Here is a 15,140-nt window from a genome sequence, read left to right on the forward strand (position 1 = left end):
TCGTCGTTCCAAGCTATTGCGTGCCTAGTTTCCTTTCCTTCCGCTCTCCCGAGTTGGCAGTCTCGTCGCGCGTCTCTATCTTCCGCCGGGTAGCGGTCCGTCGCGCGCGTCTAGTTTCCTCCGGCACCTCGGGGCGGGGGTCTGTGTCCTGTACTAAACAGCTTCGCTGGTCATCCACCTTCAAGGAGTGGAATGCCTCGTGATTTTCACCTGGTCAGTAAAATGTTTTTCGTGCGCCATGATGGCATGACTTGTTCAATGCCGATTCGAGGCAACACACTGTGATGCCTCTATTTTTAGAAGTTTTGAGTGGGCAGACTGAAAATATAGGAAGCCGTCCTTTGAACGTGGAATGTATGACCAACATATATCGTGTTGCATCAAACGAAGGGAGAGTTTTAAAGATTGCAGATTACCGTCAGAAGTAAATTTTAACACAGTCCCATTTGAATGGGCTGAACTGAACAATTATAAATTTGAAAAATTTGAGAGGAAATGAGATACACACCGCTGACTATTAACTTGCTTCCTTTAATACTTCGTCTTCCTTTTTTCTTTTCACTACAGCTAGTGATAAAAGCCATCCCCCATGTCCGCGGGCTGCACCTATTAGGGCGAATTATGCGGCTCGTGCCACGTCCCAAGTATTGTCTTTCTTTCGCGTGGATTGTGATAGACGCTCACGCATATTTGACCACTGTCTTCGATGGCCAGGGGTTCAATTACTTCACGTGCATATGCGTTCCGGTTGCGGTCATACTCTACGTTGCGGTCATATCCTACATACATGGACTCACACACAACCTTAAAAAGATTGCCAGGAAGCATGATATTCGGGTTGTGTGCTCGGCACCAAACAAGGCCTACTCCATGTGCCGCAGAACTAATCGAAAAGCATATCAAGAAAAGAAGCAATGCACAACTGCTCACAGGACGCAGTACACCCCGTGCCAAAGTGGCGTTGTGTACAACATACCACTTTCATGTGACAGGTGCTACATAGGACAAACGGGGCGGTGTGTGAACGATCGAGCTAGGGAGCACGCGGCTTCTGTTAAAGGAACATCGGCCGGACATCTTTCTGCACATTGCAGGTCCTGCAAGTCCACTCCTAATTTTAACATCACCATTATGGGGCGGCGCCGGAACGGATATGCACGTCGAAGACAGTGGTCAAATGTGCGTGAGCATCTCACCCCGTCTATCACAATCCATGCGAAAGAAAGACAATACTTGGGACGTGGCACCAGCCGTATAACACCCAAATGGGTGCAGCGCGCGGACATGGGGGATGGCTTTTATCACTAGCTGTAGTGAAAAGGAAAAAGGAAGACGAAGTATTAAAGGAAGCAAGTTGATAGTCAGCGGTATGTGTGTCTTTTCCTCTCTCGGTTTCTCAAATTTGTAATTGTTCAGCTGACCCTATTCAAGTATGTACCAACTAGCTCAAGTAAAACCTGTAGTACATAAATTCATGTTTTTGAGAATGGACGTCCCACGTTCAATGGCATCCATTTTATAATACTTTTAGACAAAAAATTAATAAATCGTCATTATACGTAAACACTCTTCTGAAACCCTCACTTTCCAGGCGTTCTTCAAGAGAAACATAAAGCTGGCCAAGAAAAATGCCGCTGAAAGCGGGAACTACACACGGACCAAAGCAAATGCCATTCTGGTGCACATAAATGTTGACGTCAAGTATTTGTTTTATTCTATTCCCCAACAGGATTCGCTAGTGGCGGTGAATATCTGCATTGACCTAGTCTGCGAAGTTAGGAACTCTAGCGGAGTGTCTACATAAAGTTTCTTGAACAATTTTTAATTAAAGTCTGTGCTGGTCAAGAGGTAAGGGGAATTTTTGTGCAACGGAAAGGCATTTGCATTGGTCAGTGTGTAGCAACTCCGCTTTTGAGCGATATTGTCTTGGACAGCTTTATGTTCCTCTTGAAGAACCACTGGAAAGTGAGGGTGCCAAAATAGTGTTCAGGTGTGTGGACGATTTTTCGGTTTTTGTAGTAGTTAACGATAGAATGGATGCTACTGAACGTGTGATGTCGATTTTGAAAATCCTTGGAAAGGGTCTGAAATATACTTTTGATGCCCTTCATGACGGTCGTCTGCCATTTTAAGGTCTCTCATTCTATTTAAACGCAAAGCCATCCCTGTGTTAATCATACAGTCCCCGTTCAAAGAATGGCCTCCTACCTTTTGGGTTTGACCGTTCAAAACTTGTAAAAATATAGGCATTGCGGTATCTGGTCTTGGGTCAGAATTGAATAAGTCATGCCATCATGTCGTGAGAAAAAGAAAATAACGACCAGGTGCACAAATTAAGAGGCAGTATGTCTTTCGCGTGAAAAGAAGGAGTGCCGGGTGTTTTGCTAAAATATCTGAAAACGCCTGTTAATCCGGTGCCAGGGAAGAAATTTGCACGGCCGGTAGTGCTCCCGTACATCCACGCTGTACCCCAAAATGTTAAAAAAGTCGCTGTGCGGTATGATTCACCAGTTCTTCGCAGTGCTCCCAGCAAATTCCAACAGTTGTTCAAGAAGGCCCGCTTGACAGGAAAGGAAAAGGGCGTTTTTAATGTGGGAAGAAACGTGTAAATCTTTTTTTCCTCTGACGAGTGGGTGTTGTGTATTGCATTCCACTGCCTCGTGCTAACGCTTTTGTGGGTACAACGGGCAGTTTTACTAACGGTTTTACTGAGGGAGCGCAGAAAATATTTTTGTACGTCTCCGTCTGTACATTTTGAAGTGAAATGCAGCAGGTGGTGTTGCGCTCCTGTGTTCGAAAAAAGAACAACAAATATCTGAGGTCGCTTTAAAAAGCAGAGAGCGAAGGATGTCTTGGAGACTTATAATATCAAAATCTTTCGTGATGGCTGCCTGAGCTAACCCTCACTTTTTTGGCAGGTGCTGATTAAGCATTCTTATTGGCGATAGTGCCACACGTACGTTACGGATTTTAATTTTTTGCTCTAAAATGGTAACCTTTTTTGTTTTCGGTTTCTTTTTTTTTTTCTCAGGGGGGGGAGGGGCGGAGGGGCTATTCGTTTTTTTTTTCTGAAGTCCTATTAATCTTTTAGTGTTGAGTAGGCGCTTGTCTATCGTATGTGTCTTCCTTTTTGTCCTGTTTCTTTCCACGCTTTATATTTCATCATGAAACACTACTGACTAGCCAAGCTTTCAACCTTGATGCAGTTAATTTTTTGTATATGGGGCTTTTTTTACCTTCCAATGGAGGCTCTTTCGCACTTAATTTCCATGCTGACTTTTTTAGCTATAAGTTCGTGTAGAGATCGAGTACTTTCGTGGAAGATCAATGTCGGCCTCTTTCGCTGGACCTACAAGTTTTGTGCGGCCCCTGCAAGCTTCGGTATGCTATTAGAAAAAAACTGCAAGATCTTACGTTTGAATGTGTGGCGCTAAATATGCTTCTTGAAGGATTGCCTAAAGTCGGCTTGCTTCTCTGGGCTGGGAACGCCGCATTTACGCTGGAAAACTAATTGGGACTACCTCAAGGCGGCGGTGTCACGGAGTTCCTGCGGCACAGGACATAGCCTTTCCTTTTGAGAAAAAGAACCATGATCTTCGGCGGACGGTATATCGGTGACAACGTTAGATGAGCCTTCAGAGCTTTCCGACAACGTGGGTCATGTTCTGGGAGAAGAACCCAAGTTCGCCTTCGAGCCTGCTTTGAAGCATTCTGAGTTTGTGTTACTAGTTAGGAGTGCGGCAGACCATGTAAGAGATGACGACAGGTCCAGATGTATCAGCGAAGGCATGACCTGTTTACGTCGTCAACACGGAAGAAGGGAGAGGACGGTAAACCTAAAGACCTTTAAGAACATTTCAAGTTCAAGGAGGGACAGGAGATTTTAGCACAATAATTTGTTGCAACATAAGTTACGCAGGATAGGCTCCTCCCTAGAGCCTTTCACTCTTTTCACTGGAGCAGAACAAACACTGGAGAGGCGGCGAGTGGCAAGAAGGATATCATTAATCCTGGTAATTAGGAAGGTTTGCGGGAGCCCCTTGGGACGCATTTCTTACCTGTGAGAGTTTATAGGGGATATTTGTTTATTTATCTATTGAATCGTTTTTCTTAAAACTATTTATCCCCTATGGAGATTTTGGTTTTGAGCTAAGAGGTTTTGTATGTTCATTCGTTGTCTTTTTTTCGCAATTTATTTTGCAAAGAAAGTTGTAAGTTGATAATAGATAATTCTATCTAGTCAGATGGTACTATTATCCTGAAAATAAATGATCATATGTTGAAGGAAGCAAACACTTTGCACGTCTTCACAATATGTTGACTGCAATGGTTTAATAACACCAGTACCCAAAAATCTATATATCATTTTTCTTTGAATATTTATGAATCATAGTTTCCAGTTGGTACATTTCAGTGGCGTAGCCAGGCGCGGGAGCTTATGGGGCTGCAGCCACCGGTCCCAAATCCAGTCGACCCTATAATAAACGCGTGCATTTTGAGCCTCCTTCCTCCCTCCACAACAGTCACGGACATCCCGGTCACCTCAACCCCCCACCCCCCCTCGAAAAAAAAAAAAAAACTGCCTGGCTACGCCACTGGAACATGCTCATATTGCCGGCAACTACCGAAATTCCTTGCACAAAAGATGTGGCATCCATACCCTAAGCAACTTCGGTTCCACGTGCTATACATGCACGTAAGTGTGACACAACAGGAGTATGCAAATGCCTTCAGGAAATAATAAATGCTGCGGAAGTGGACTTACACAGTCTGCCCAATTATACAGCGCGTCCCCTAAAACATTTACAGTGTTTGTTTCACCGCAAAAATTAACTATGCATTGCCAAATGCCCAGTCTCCGCTCGAATGTAGCGCTTGCCGTCCGGACCAAATGCCAATGTTTCAGAACTTGCAATCTTGCTCGAAAGTTATAAATGATTTGCGGAAAGTTTCCGTGCAAAGTAAGGCCCGTTCCTGTAAACTCATGCCATTTATCGCCATGTATTTATGGGCAGCCAATCCACTATGTACGAAAATACGAAAGTAACTGATAATGGTTGAATCAAATAACAAGGTCTAAAATTTGTCATTTGGCCAAGACTGCTCGCGCTACGTTTGACAGCAGACAGAGCGATCGGCAATGCATAGCTTACATTCGCGATAAAAAGAGCAAATTGTATGAATGGAGAGAAGGATGCACATTGTACAAAATGGTGAGTGTGCACTCCGATGTAAAAATAAAACAAGTTTAGACATCATTTCCAATAGTACATTAAGTGTTTTTAACGTGATGGCAGATTTCTCGCAGCAAGAAGAAAACAGTAATTGTACTGTTTAGTGGTGTACAGAAATTCTGTATGCTAACGTTGTCGCCACAACGTGTCCAGTACAAAGGAATTATGATACATGTTTTATGATTCGGTGACACGGAACATGGTGTGGCAACAATGTTAGCAGGGACATGTCCCGTACTTAAATGGTGTTTTCCGACTCAATCCGAGATCCGAGCAACACGGTCGATGTTTGTCTCTTTCGTGGCAATCTTCCTGCCGATCGCAATCGAAATGTGCACTAAAAGTTCCATTACTTTATATTTTCACAGTATACCTACGTGAGACCATTACGAACTCTGAAGTCGCTTTAGATCAAATCAAATCAAATCAAATCAAAGTTTATTTAGCATCACCAAGTACAAAGTACTAAACAAATGATGCAAGGAGCTCTGACAAAAAGCCGCAAGGGTGCGGCTTGACTGGGTCTGAGCCCCTCTGCATATGCATAGTCCCATTGCAGTGTAAAAAACAAGCAAAAAAGATTCGGCAACAGCACTGGTAATAATACACAATAACAAACAGGTAACGCTACATCAGCATCACTTACTAAACATTAAACAATCAATGCACACGAAGAGATACAAGGTGAAACAATAGATCTAGATATATAAACTGCATGGAACATGAAACACTTATTTTTCATTTCTAATTATCAAGTGAATTTAATAAAAATGGTAATGTATAACATAAAGATTGATTTCCGTAATTCGTACGTGCATGAGGAATGATCCATGCTTCATTGTGACGTGTGTTATAAATGTTAGTGTTTCTTGTTAATCTAGATAATTGTTCTATGATGTTGTTGTTTAGTTTTTTGCCGGCATAGTACCTCTTGAGCAGTACATCATTATATAAAAAGTTAACTGGACGTACCTTAAGACTTTTAAAAAGTGGTTCGGTATGCGCATCGTAGGGAGAGCCAGTGATAACGCGCACGGCTTTTTTTTGTAGTAAAAAGAGTTTAGTAAAGTTTGACGTGGTTGTAATCCCCCAAACTAGGTGGCAGTAGTTGATGTGGGAAAGAAACAGGGAATTGTAAATAAGCAATTTTATATTAGTGGGTAGAAAGAACCGCAACTTTGTAGGAATACCTACGACGCGAGGGAGTGTATTAGCAATTATTTCAATATGTTTGTTCCAAAGTAAGTGTTCTTCAAATACAACTCCTAGGCTTTTAACTGAGGGCACAACATCCACAGTTGAAGTCCCTATCATGAGGGGGTTCTCAATATTTGCTTTCTGATTTTTAGGTCTGAAAAGTACAGCTTTTGTTTTGGACTTGTTAATAGCTAGTGAATTCAACAGGGTCCATTGGTTTAATTTATCGAGAACATTATTTGCATGATTTATTAATTGTTTAATATCGGAAGAATTAAAAAATAAACTGGTGTCGTCGGCATACATAACAAATTGGGTATCATTATCAATATTTATTACGTCATTAATATATATATTGAATAACAAGGGCCCAAGAATACTACCCTGGGGTACCCCGGATTGAATCGCTTTGATATCGGACACCTTGTTGTTTATAACAACTTTCTGGAAACGAAACTGAAGATAACTTTTCAACAAATCTAGAAATACCCCTCGGAGGCCATAGATTTCGAGTTTTTTTAGTAAGGTAACGTAGTTTATTCGGTCAAAGGCCTTTGAGTAATCTACAAAAATCCCTAGTGTTAGCAGTTTGTGTTCAATAGCATGGAGAATCAATTCTTTTTGTGTCAGGAGTGCTGACTCGGTTGAACGACCCTTTCTGAAGCCAAATTGAAAGTCTGTGATTATCCTAAGTTTTTCACAGAAAGCAGTCATTCTATCATTAATTAATTTTTCTAGACCTTTCGAAAAAACGGGAAGAATTGATATTGGTCTGTAATTTGATAATTCGTTTTTGTCCCCCCTTTATACAAAACGCTCACCTTCGCTAACTGCATACGCTTTGGAAATACGCCGTGTATAAATGACAGGTTATAAATATGTTCAAGTGCAGGACAAATTAGATCTAGGACGTACTTAACTGGACGAATTTGCAAGTCATCGGCGTCACAACAGTTACTGTTACGGAATGAAAGAAACACGTGATAAATTTCTTCAGCATTAGTCGGTCCTAAAAACGCACTTTCACGGTTTCTAGCTTTTAGGTATTCTAAACTACGCGGATCATATGTACTGTTAGCCAGCGATACAAAAAAGTCATTAAAAGAGTTAGCTAGCGCCGTTCCCGATGTTGCTTGGCCATTTAAAAGTAACTCTTGAATACACTGTGAGTGTTGCTGGCCACGACCAAGCACTGTATTCAGTCTTTGCCACGTAATGTCACTTCGTTTTAGTATGTCGGCATTGAACAGGTTGTGAAGATAATTCCTTTTTGCATTTCTAAGAAAACTAGTCACTTTATTACGAAAAACTTTGAAAGCATGTAGATCATTTGAGTTTCTTGTCTGTAAAAACCGCCGATAAAGAGCATCTTTTTGTTTTATTAGTTTTAACGACTTGTTCGTTATCCATGGTTTCCTTGACTTTTTGCTTCTTGATGCCTTGTGACGAAATAATCTTACATAAACCGACATAAACCGATCGGCTTCGGATCATGGCTCACGCATGCGAAATCAACTCGCTCGGACCAACGACAACGAACAACGTACACCGACAAACTCCGGTCCAGCGGGGGCCAGCATTGCATGCCTGGGCACTACCGTCTTGCCTGTCACGTCACGTATTAAGTTGAGTCACGGGACGAGTAGTCACATTAGCGTACAATGGCGGCAGCCGGAGGGGGGGGGGGGGGGGTCACTTCTGCCTGCGGACAGTAGTCCCGCTTCATCTCTCTAATCCCCTCTACGTCGTTGTTACAACCTTTCGTTTGGGCTGCCGTGTCAGACCAGGCTGCCAGCCAGCCAGCCGCCAAGCTGGGCAGGTAATTCTCAAGCAGGCCTGCGATGTGGGCGCGCGATTAGATTATTCATCACATCGCCAGAAGCTTCAGGATACGCAACGTGGAAATACAAGGAAGCACCGAGATCAGTCCCGGCCAGACTTTCACCAGCGCGCATGCGTTCGCCGACCTTGAGGCGCCGAGTAAGCGCTCGTCTCGACGCCCAGTTTACGGCGAGGATACGCCTCTTGAAACGCGCGTAAATGCATCGACAATGCACCCTTTGCCGTTCGGCGTTAAGCCACAAGGAATGCTGTCTACAGGCACCTAGTGTTTAGGATTGCGATATTCCGTCTGAAATATCCGCGTCTTTTTCATCTATCGGTGCTTCGTGAAACCGTTGCTTAATAAGCAGAGCTGAAATGTAAAAAAAAAAAAAAATAATAATAATAATAAATAAAAAAATCAGAGAGATTAACGTATTCGGTTTCATGCGGCGCCTGTAGAGTATGATGTGACTTTGACATTCTCCCATATGGACCATCGCCAACGAAGTGACGTTAGGCGATAATCGACTCGGATCGTACGATTTGTGCGCTATATTCGCAGTCTTTCCTCGAATCAAAAGGGAGACTCCACCAACCCCTCACGGTTTCGAAGAAAGCGAAGAACGTTCGTGCGCGGGATGAATACGTTGTTGTTTTACTTTTTTCTTTCAGCTGTTGATAAGGTATATACACGTAAAACATGCTTTCTCGTGGCATCCACAAACTCCCACCACTCTCTCGAATATTTTCTGTGACGTCAAATGACAAGATATTTCGTTTCGAGATGTAGTCAGGCGGTTACCCCCACAGGCGGATACTTGCGTAGCGAATTAATTACCGCTTCACAAGTGTCCCCCCGAGGCAGAGCTAAAATATCGGATTGAGAATATTCCAGAACTGAATTTCGTTTCTTTTAAAACGTTGGAAATTTCCATTTGCCTTACTCATTCGTCGTTACTGCTTCATATGCGTTTTTTTTTTTTTTGTTTTGTTTATTGATCTTCATAAAATTGGGTTGTGTGTGTGTTTATACAGCCTAGAACTTGGTCTGCCTCGCAGGGGCGACGAGTCTCCCAGCTGTAGATGAGAAATTTAGCCAGTGCGGTACAACCGCTAGCCTGGGGTCTTTAACGTGCACCACGCAGTAGTGATACACGACCGCACACCGGTACGATGCTCATCCAGATCGAAACGGGCAGGGGTGGGACTCGAACCGAGGATCCCTGGGTTCTGCAGCGCGAGCTTTCGCTCCACGTGCTCCGAGCTGGTGTGCGCTAAACCACTCGGCCACCGATCCCCCTTGATCTTCATATGAAACCCGTGCCTCGCGTTTCGTGGTGGTTTGTCATAACGGGGTCTTACGACGTTCTGTCGAACTGTATTAGGAAGTATCACCCGGTGAACAGATTGTGTATCAGGAGAACTGAAAGCTAGGATTCTCCACCAGCTGTGTACGAAAGTTTTTTGCCGCCAACACAATAAGAAATAGTCGGTAACAAAGTCATAGACGAGCAAACAATTGTCGCAGGCAAAATAACACAAGCTGCTAACACAATAATGAGGCATGTGCAGGTTGTTTGTCAGCGTTCGTTGATTATTTGCACAAAACACTGAACCAAAGGTATTGGGTTTGAACGACGTAATTTCAAAGCTGAATAGCTGTAATTAAAAATAAAGATCGCTAAAACTATTGCACCTGAAAAAATCGCAACATGCAAAACGATCAAATAAGCATAATCACCGCGGCAAAAGTAGTACTCCAGGAATTTTCAAATACGACCATTTATTGCTCCCAACTGGCATAAAGTGGAAATGATCGTGAAATAGAACTTGTAAAAAATCACTCTTTGTTTAGCGCAATGTTTCCACAAAACTCTGCTACACAGTAGGCACGAATTGATATACGAAACAAATCAGAAAATTAAAAGGCAAAAATAGACCGAACGACACGAACTAAAATATTCAGTATTCAAATTGCAAAATAAAAGAAAATCATTCCACTCAATATTAATACATTCTGGTTCATTCGTAGTTCCACAAAAATGCAATGTAGAAACGCAGACACATCTTTTCGTTTTAAACCATTTTTGTCATCCTGAAGTTGCTAATTTTATATAAGACCATTTATTGAGTAAATCCTTCGACCATCTTTTTTTGGCATCAAAACGCCAACGCTTCACCAGAGTATATAAAAAAAAGAAATTTATTCATCATAACGCTTGCGAAAGGAAAGCTAGAGAACCTGCAAATTTAGGCTGACCTCAGAGATGAACTGAAAAGCGCACAGAAAACCAGTACAAAAAGAGGATACGTACGAAAGGCCAGCGCACACTCACAAATATAACCTTTAAAAGGACTTCAGAAAAAATAACACTCAGTATTGCCAATTCCCAGGCTGCAGAAGCTCCGTCTAATAACCCCCCCCCCCCCCCCCCCTGCTTCAAATGGACAAAAATAAAAATAACGTTTAACTTGTTCGTGGCATTGTCGTCGATAAGCATACTTTTTCAGCATCTGTCACAGCAAGTGAAAAGTGGCTTATACCGCCATCACGAAAACGTTTTTTTTTTTTTTTTATATTTAAAACTTCAACATCTCCCGCGCTCTCTGCGGTTTCAATAGTCCTTATACACCTGTAATTTCAGACACAGGAGCACAACCACACCTGCTGCAGTGGACTGCTAAATGGCCAGACGGATCCGTACGAAGAGTGTTGCAGTTCTCCCTCATTCTCTCATCAATACAACGTCCCGTCTGGCCCACATAAGCATCACCACAATACAGTGGAATGCAGTACACAACAGGCAGTGGACAAAACAACTTAGATGGATTAATACAACGACACTTTCCTTTCTTGCAGAACTCTAGAAATTTGCTTTATTAGCGGGGTAAACAAGTGGCATGTCATACCACAAAGCGACTATTTTTAACATTATGGGAAATACCGTGGAGGTACGGAAGCATTACCGGCATAACAAATTTCCTTCGTGGCACCCGATTAACTGGCCCCTTTCGACTTCTTAGTAAAACACACACCGCCTACCGCATCCTTGAAGAAAACCCTGCGTCTTTAAATTTTTGCTTTACCTGCTCATTAGAATGTTTTTAATGCCGTGGTGGCATGACTTCCTCAATGCCGATCCGATGCAAGACACCGCGATGCCTCTTTTTACGAGTTTTGTGGCTTCCGCCGTCGTCCGGACTCACTACGTCGTGTTCGCTATACGTTGCGAACACGCAGATAATACACAGAAAATTCACTGCAGCAGTGTGGTAAGCTGGGAAAGTTGTTATGATGACATAAAGAACAAAAAAAACAAAAAAAAAACAGGCAGAGTTCTATTCCCCTTCCTTTTGTGTATAAATTCATTTGCGGTCCGATGCTTCTGTGTCGTGCATATTCCATTTCTCTATCCTTGCCTTTTTGTGCGCTGCACTGTTCCTCATGACATCACACAACACCACGACCGTGTCAGATACTGAGTTATTATAGGTTGGACATAACTTCATAAAAACCTACAAATCTCAGACGCGTGTTATCGCCCTTCCCTTGAAGTGACACATTTGTTTTGAAAATTCCCGGTGTTATTAACGCCGTAATTGTTCGATTTCCAAGTGCACCAGTAACACTTTTGGACGATTTTAATGATCCTCCCACAGATCGGGGAGATGCACCTACTCAACTGAGTTTCTTTTCTTCAGAGTGTACAGAGTTCGCAAATTTTTGTATTAATTTAAAGTTCTTACAAATGGTTACCCACCCGACGCGTATTTCTGTCTCTACCGCTTCTGTGCCAGACCTCCTTTCGACTACATCGTCTGAGCTCATATCTGCATTAACACTCTTTCCTGGACTTAGTGATCATTCTTTATTGCGTTCTTGATTAAATCTATCTAGATGCCTTAAGGCAAAGCAATTCAAGCGAATTTATGATTACTCTTGAGCGGACGCTAACGGAGATGATGCGATGTGTGCTCTTTTGTTTTGCGTCGCGTGTTTGCTAAATCTTTTTCAATGCGGGTCACCTCTTGTTTTCCTGAATTCCAAGTCTCATTTGTTCCTATGTATCATGTTTATATAAATAGTAAAGGAATTGCTAGCATTATTGAAAACGTAAAAAATGTCTTCTGTACCTAGAATCGACAACACAAACGCTAATTTTGTTCAGGAGCACTAAACTTTAATCTGCTATAATGTTAGCTAAATTATTTTCTGAGTCGCAAGAACAGGAACTGCTGTCAGAAGACTGAAAGGTGGGGAAGGGGATTCCTGTTAACGAAGGTGAGAATAAACATAAGATTGCCAGCTTTCTTCTAATCTTTTTAATCAGTATTTTATGCAAAATTCTTGATCACATATTTTATTCTCAACTGGTTAACTTTATGAACTCAACGAAAAAATTTGAGATGTGTTAAAGAAAGACATCGCAACATGGTTTTCGAAAATATTATTCATGTGAAACCGAACTAATCATGTTTAACCTTATGTCTTCACGCAATGCTCTACCGGGGCTCTGACTTTATAATTATCATCTTCTCAAAAGGTTTATATAAGGTTCTTGGCGTGCTTCGCCCTCACAAACTTTGAAGACTTAGCATATGCCCATACGTTCGGTAACGCCGACGAGTTAACTCCGTGTCCTACAACGTTCAGTACTAATTCTGCTTCCCTTCCTTGTTTATAATAATGATCTTCGTATTCGTGTCTTCTCTTCTATTAGCCATTTTCCTAACGAACGTGTTGTTTACAAAGACAATTAACGATTCTGGTATTCCTCTTTATGCCGATAATAAGAATCTTACCCAAAGGTGCAATGACTGGAATATGAAACTTAACATCTCCAAATGTATATTTATGGGAGTCTCGTGTCAAAATAGCGCTTTCCCTTCCCCCTTCATCAATAATTTTGTCCACCTTAATGTGTCTTCCATAAATACCTTGGTGTTTGCATAACATATATTATTTCCTAAAAAAACCATGTCGACTACGTCACTAACAACGCTAATCATATATCGGGCTTTATCAAAAGGAATTTTTATGTCCCTTGTTTTATTAAAACCTTTAATTTCTAAAACTGTAATTTGCACTAAACTTGAATAAACAGCTAGAATCTGGGACCGGCGTGTCACCCTTGCATAGGTAGTTGAATAAATACAAAACTGATCTGCTCGTCTTATACATTCAAACTATCACCGCACACCGAGCATTACCTATGCATTATATGTTATACAAGGTGTGGGGGAGAACTGCGTGAGCCATTCTTTTGTTACTCTATCTGAGAAGAAAGTTTTGTTTTTAAAACGCTCCGATGCGCAAAAGCCATTGCCCCACGCCCTAGAGATGTCGTGCCCTGAGCACGTGCCTGTTGGTTTTATGTAATCTTCTGTCTTCCATTCTGGGTGAAATATTGAGTTGCGAGTTCAGCGTCGATCCTTCTGCTGTATTCATCTACAGTTTCCTCACGTTACTCGCTGACTTTAGCCATGTATACTGCTTACCAACTACCCTAGCTCACCACCCTTCTAGGGCATCACCTCTATTGAAGTATCCACATTCTTACCTAACCTCTCCCTTTCTAAGAAAATATTTCGCCTACGTCTGTTTCACAAGATTTATCACTCTATTCCAACATTTCGCCAAGCACTCATTTTAGAATCATCTTATATATCATCACGCGCCATTCATTAACTAAAAGTTAAAATTCCCCACTGCCGCACATCTACTTTTAATGCCTCAATCTTGCCCCAAACATCAATTGATCGCAATCGCCTTCCCGCAGTTGTAGTTTCAATTGCTAACACTATTGCTTTTAGAATTGCAATTACTAATTTGTTAAATAACGTTTCGTACTAAATTTGTAATTTTGCCATTTAAATTATGTTACTTTTATGTTTATGCTACAGTGCGTACTCTTGTCTGTAATACTTTCGGGCCCTGAGATACCAATGAATGAAATTAAATGTAGTATCCAGTACATCATCGTCAAATGCTTAAATTTCATAATTGTCTTCGCAAGGTACGTTTTCGAATCTGCGCTCTTCCTATTGGCAATTTTTTTATATAATTCCTCTCTTCCTACTACGTCAAAATAAATATGGCAGCAGTCACTTAGAATAGCCAACTTGAAAGAGGAACAATGGCTGCAGCTCAGCGTCCGACATTGAATTGTTTACCGCCTGCATGGAACAGGCCTGCTGCCTTAGTTGCACTACTGTTCTAAAATGGTCAACCCAGTCCCAGAACATAGGAACAAATTGTTCACTTCATCAAATAAACATTGAAATGACGACGAACACCTTGAAGAAAATTTGAAGTCCGGGTTTGCCAAAAGAGTGGTGAGCCTTTCTCCAGGCTTGCATGAAAATAGGTGAGCTTTTTTCCGGTCAACTTTTCATCGTCGAGCTTTCCTTCGGAAAGTTTTTCTCCGGTGAGCTTTTTTCCTGGATTCGACAATCAGTTACATAAATCCTAAATTGAGACACTAATGATAACTGCCTTATTTATGTAAGGCAAATCATGAACGAAATGTTTAAAAAAAATTTAATTGTGCCCCCCCCCCCCCCTCCGCATTTTTCAGAGCTCCAGAATTTTATTTTATATCTCAAGACGAACATTGCGACCCAGCAGAGAATATTAAAAGAGGCCGGCTAACGTGGCGCAAACACCTGGCGTCCCTACAGTTCCCCAACCTTGATCCGCTTCCAACGACGCAGACACTTTTCTCTACACCAACAGTGCCGCACTGTTATACTGCCGCAGGGCAGCGACGAAGCCGCCAACCCGACACTATCGAACCTGATCTGCTCCGACTGCCGGCTTTCCGACTCCAGACCAGGCGTTGAGCACCTCCTCTGGGCCTGCACGACTTCTGCACAGCGAAGGTT

Source organism: Ixodes scapularis, unplaced genomic scaffold (assembly GCF_016920785.2).
Source record: "Ixodes scapularis isolate PalLabHiFi unplaced genomic scaffold, ASM1692078v2 PGA_scaffold3__209_contigs__length_174095766, whole genome shotgun sequence".
NCBI lineage: Eukaryota > Metazoa > Arthropoda > Arachnida > Ixodida > Ixodidae > Ixodes > Ixodes scapularis.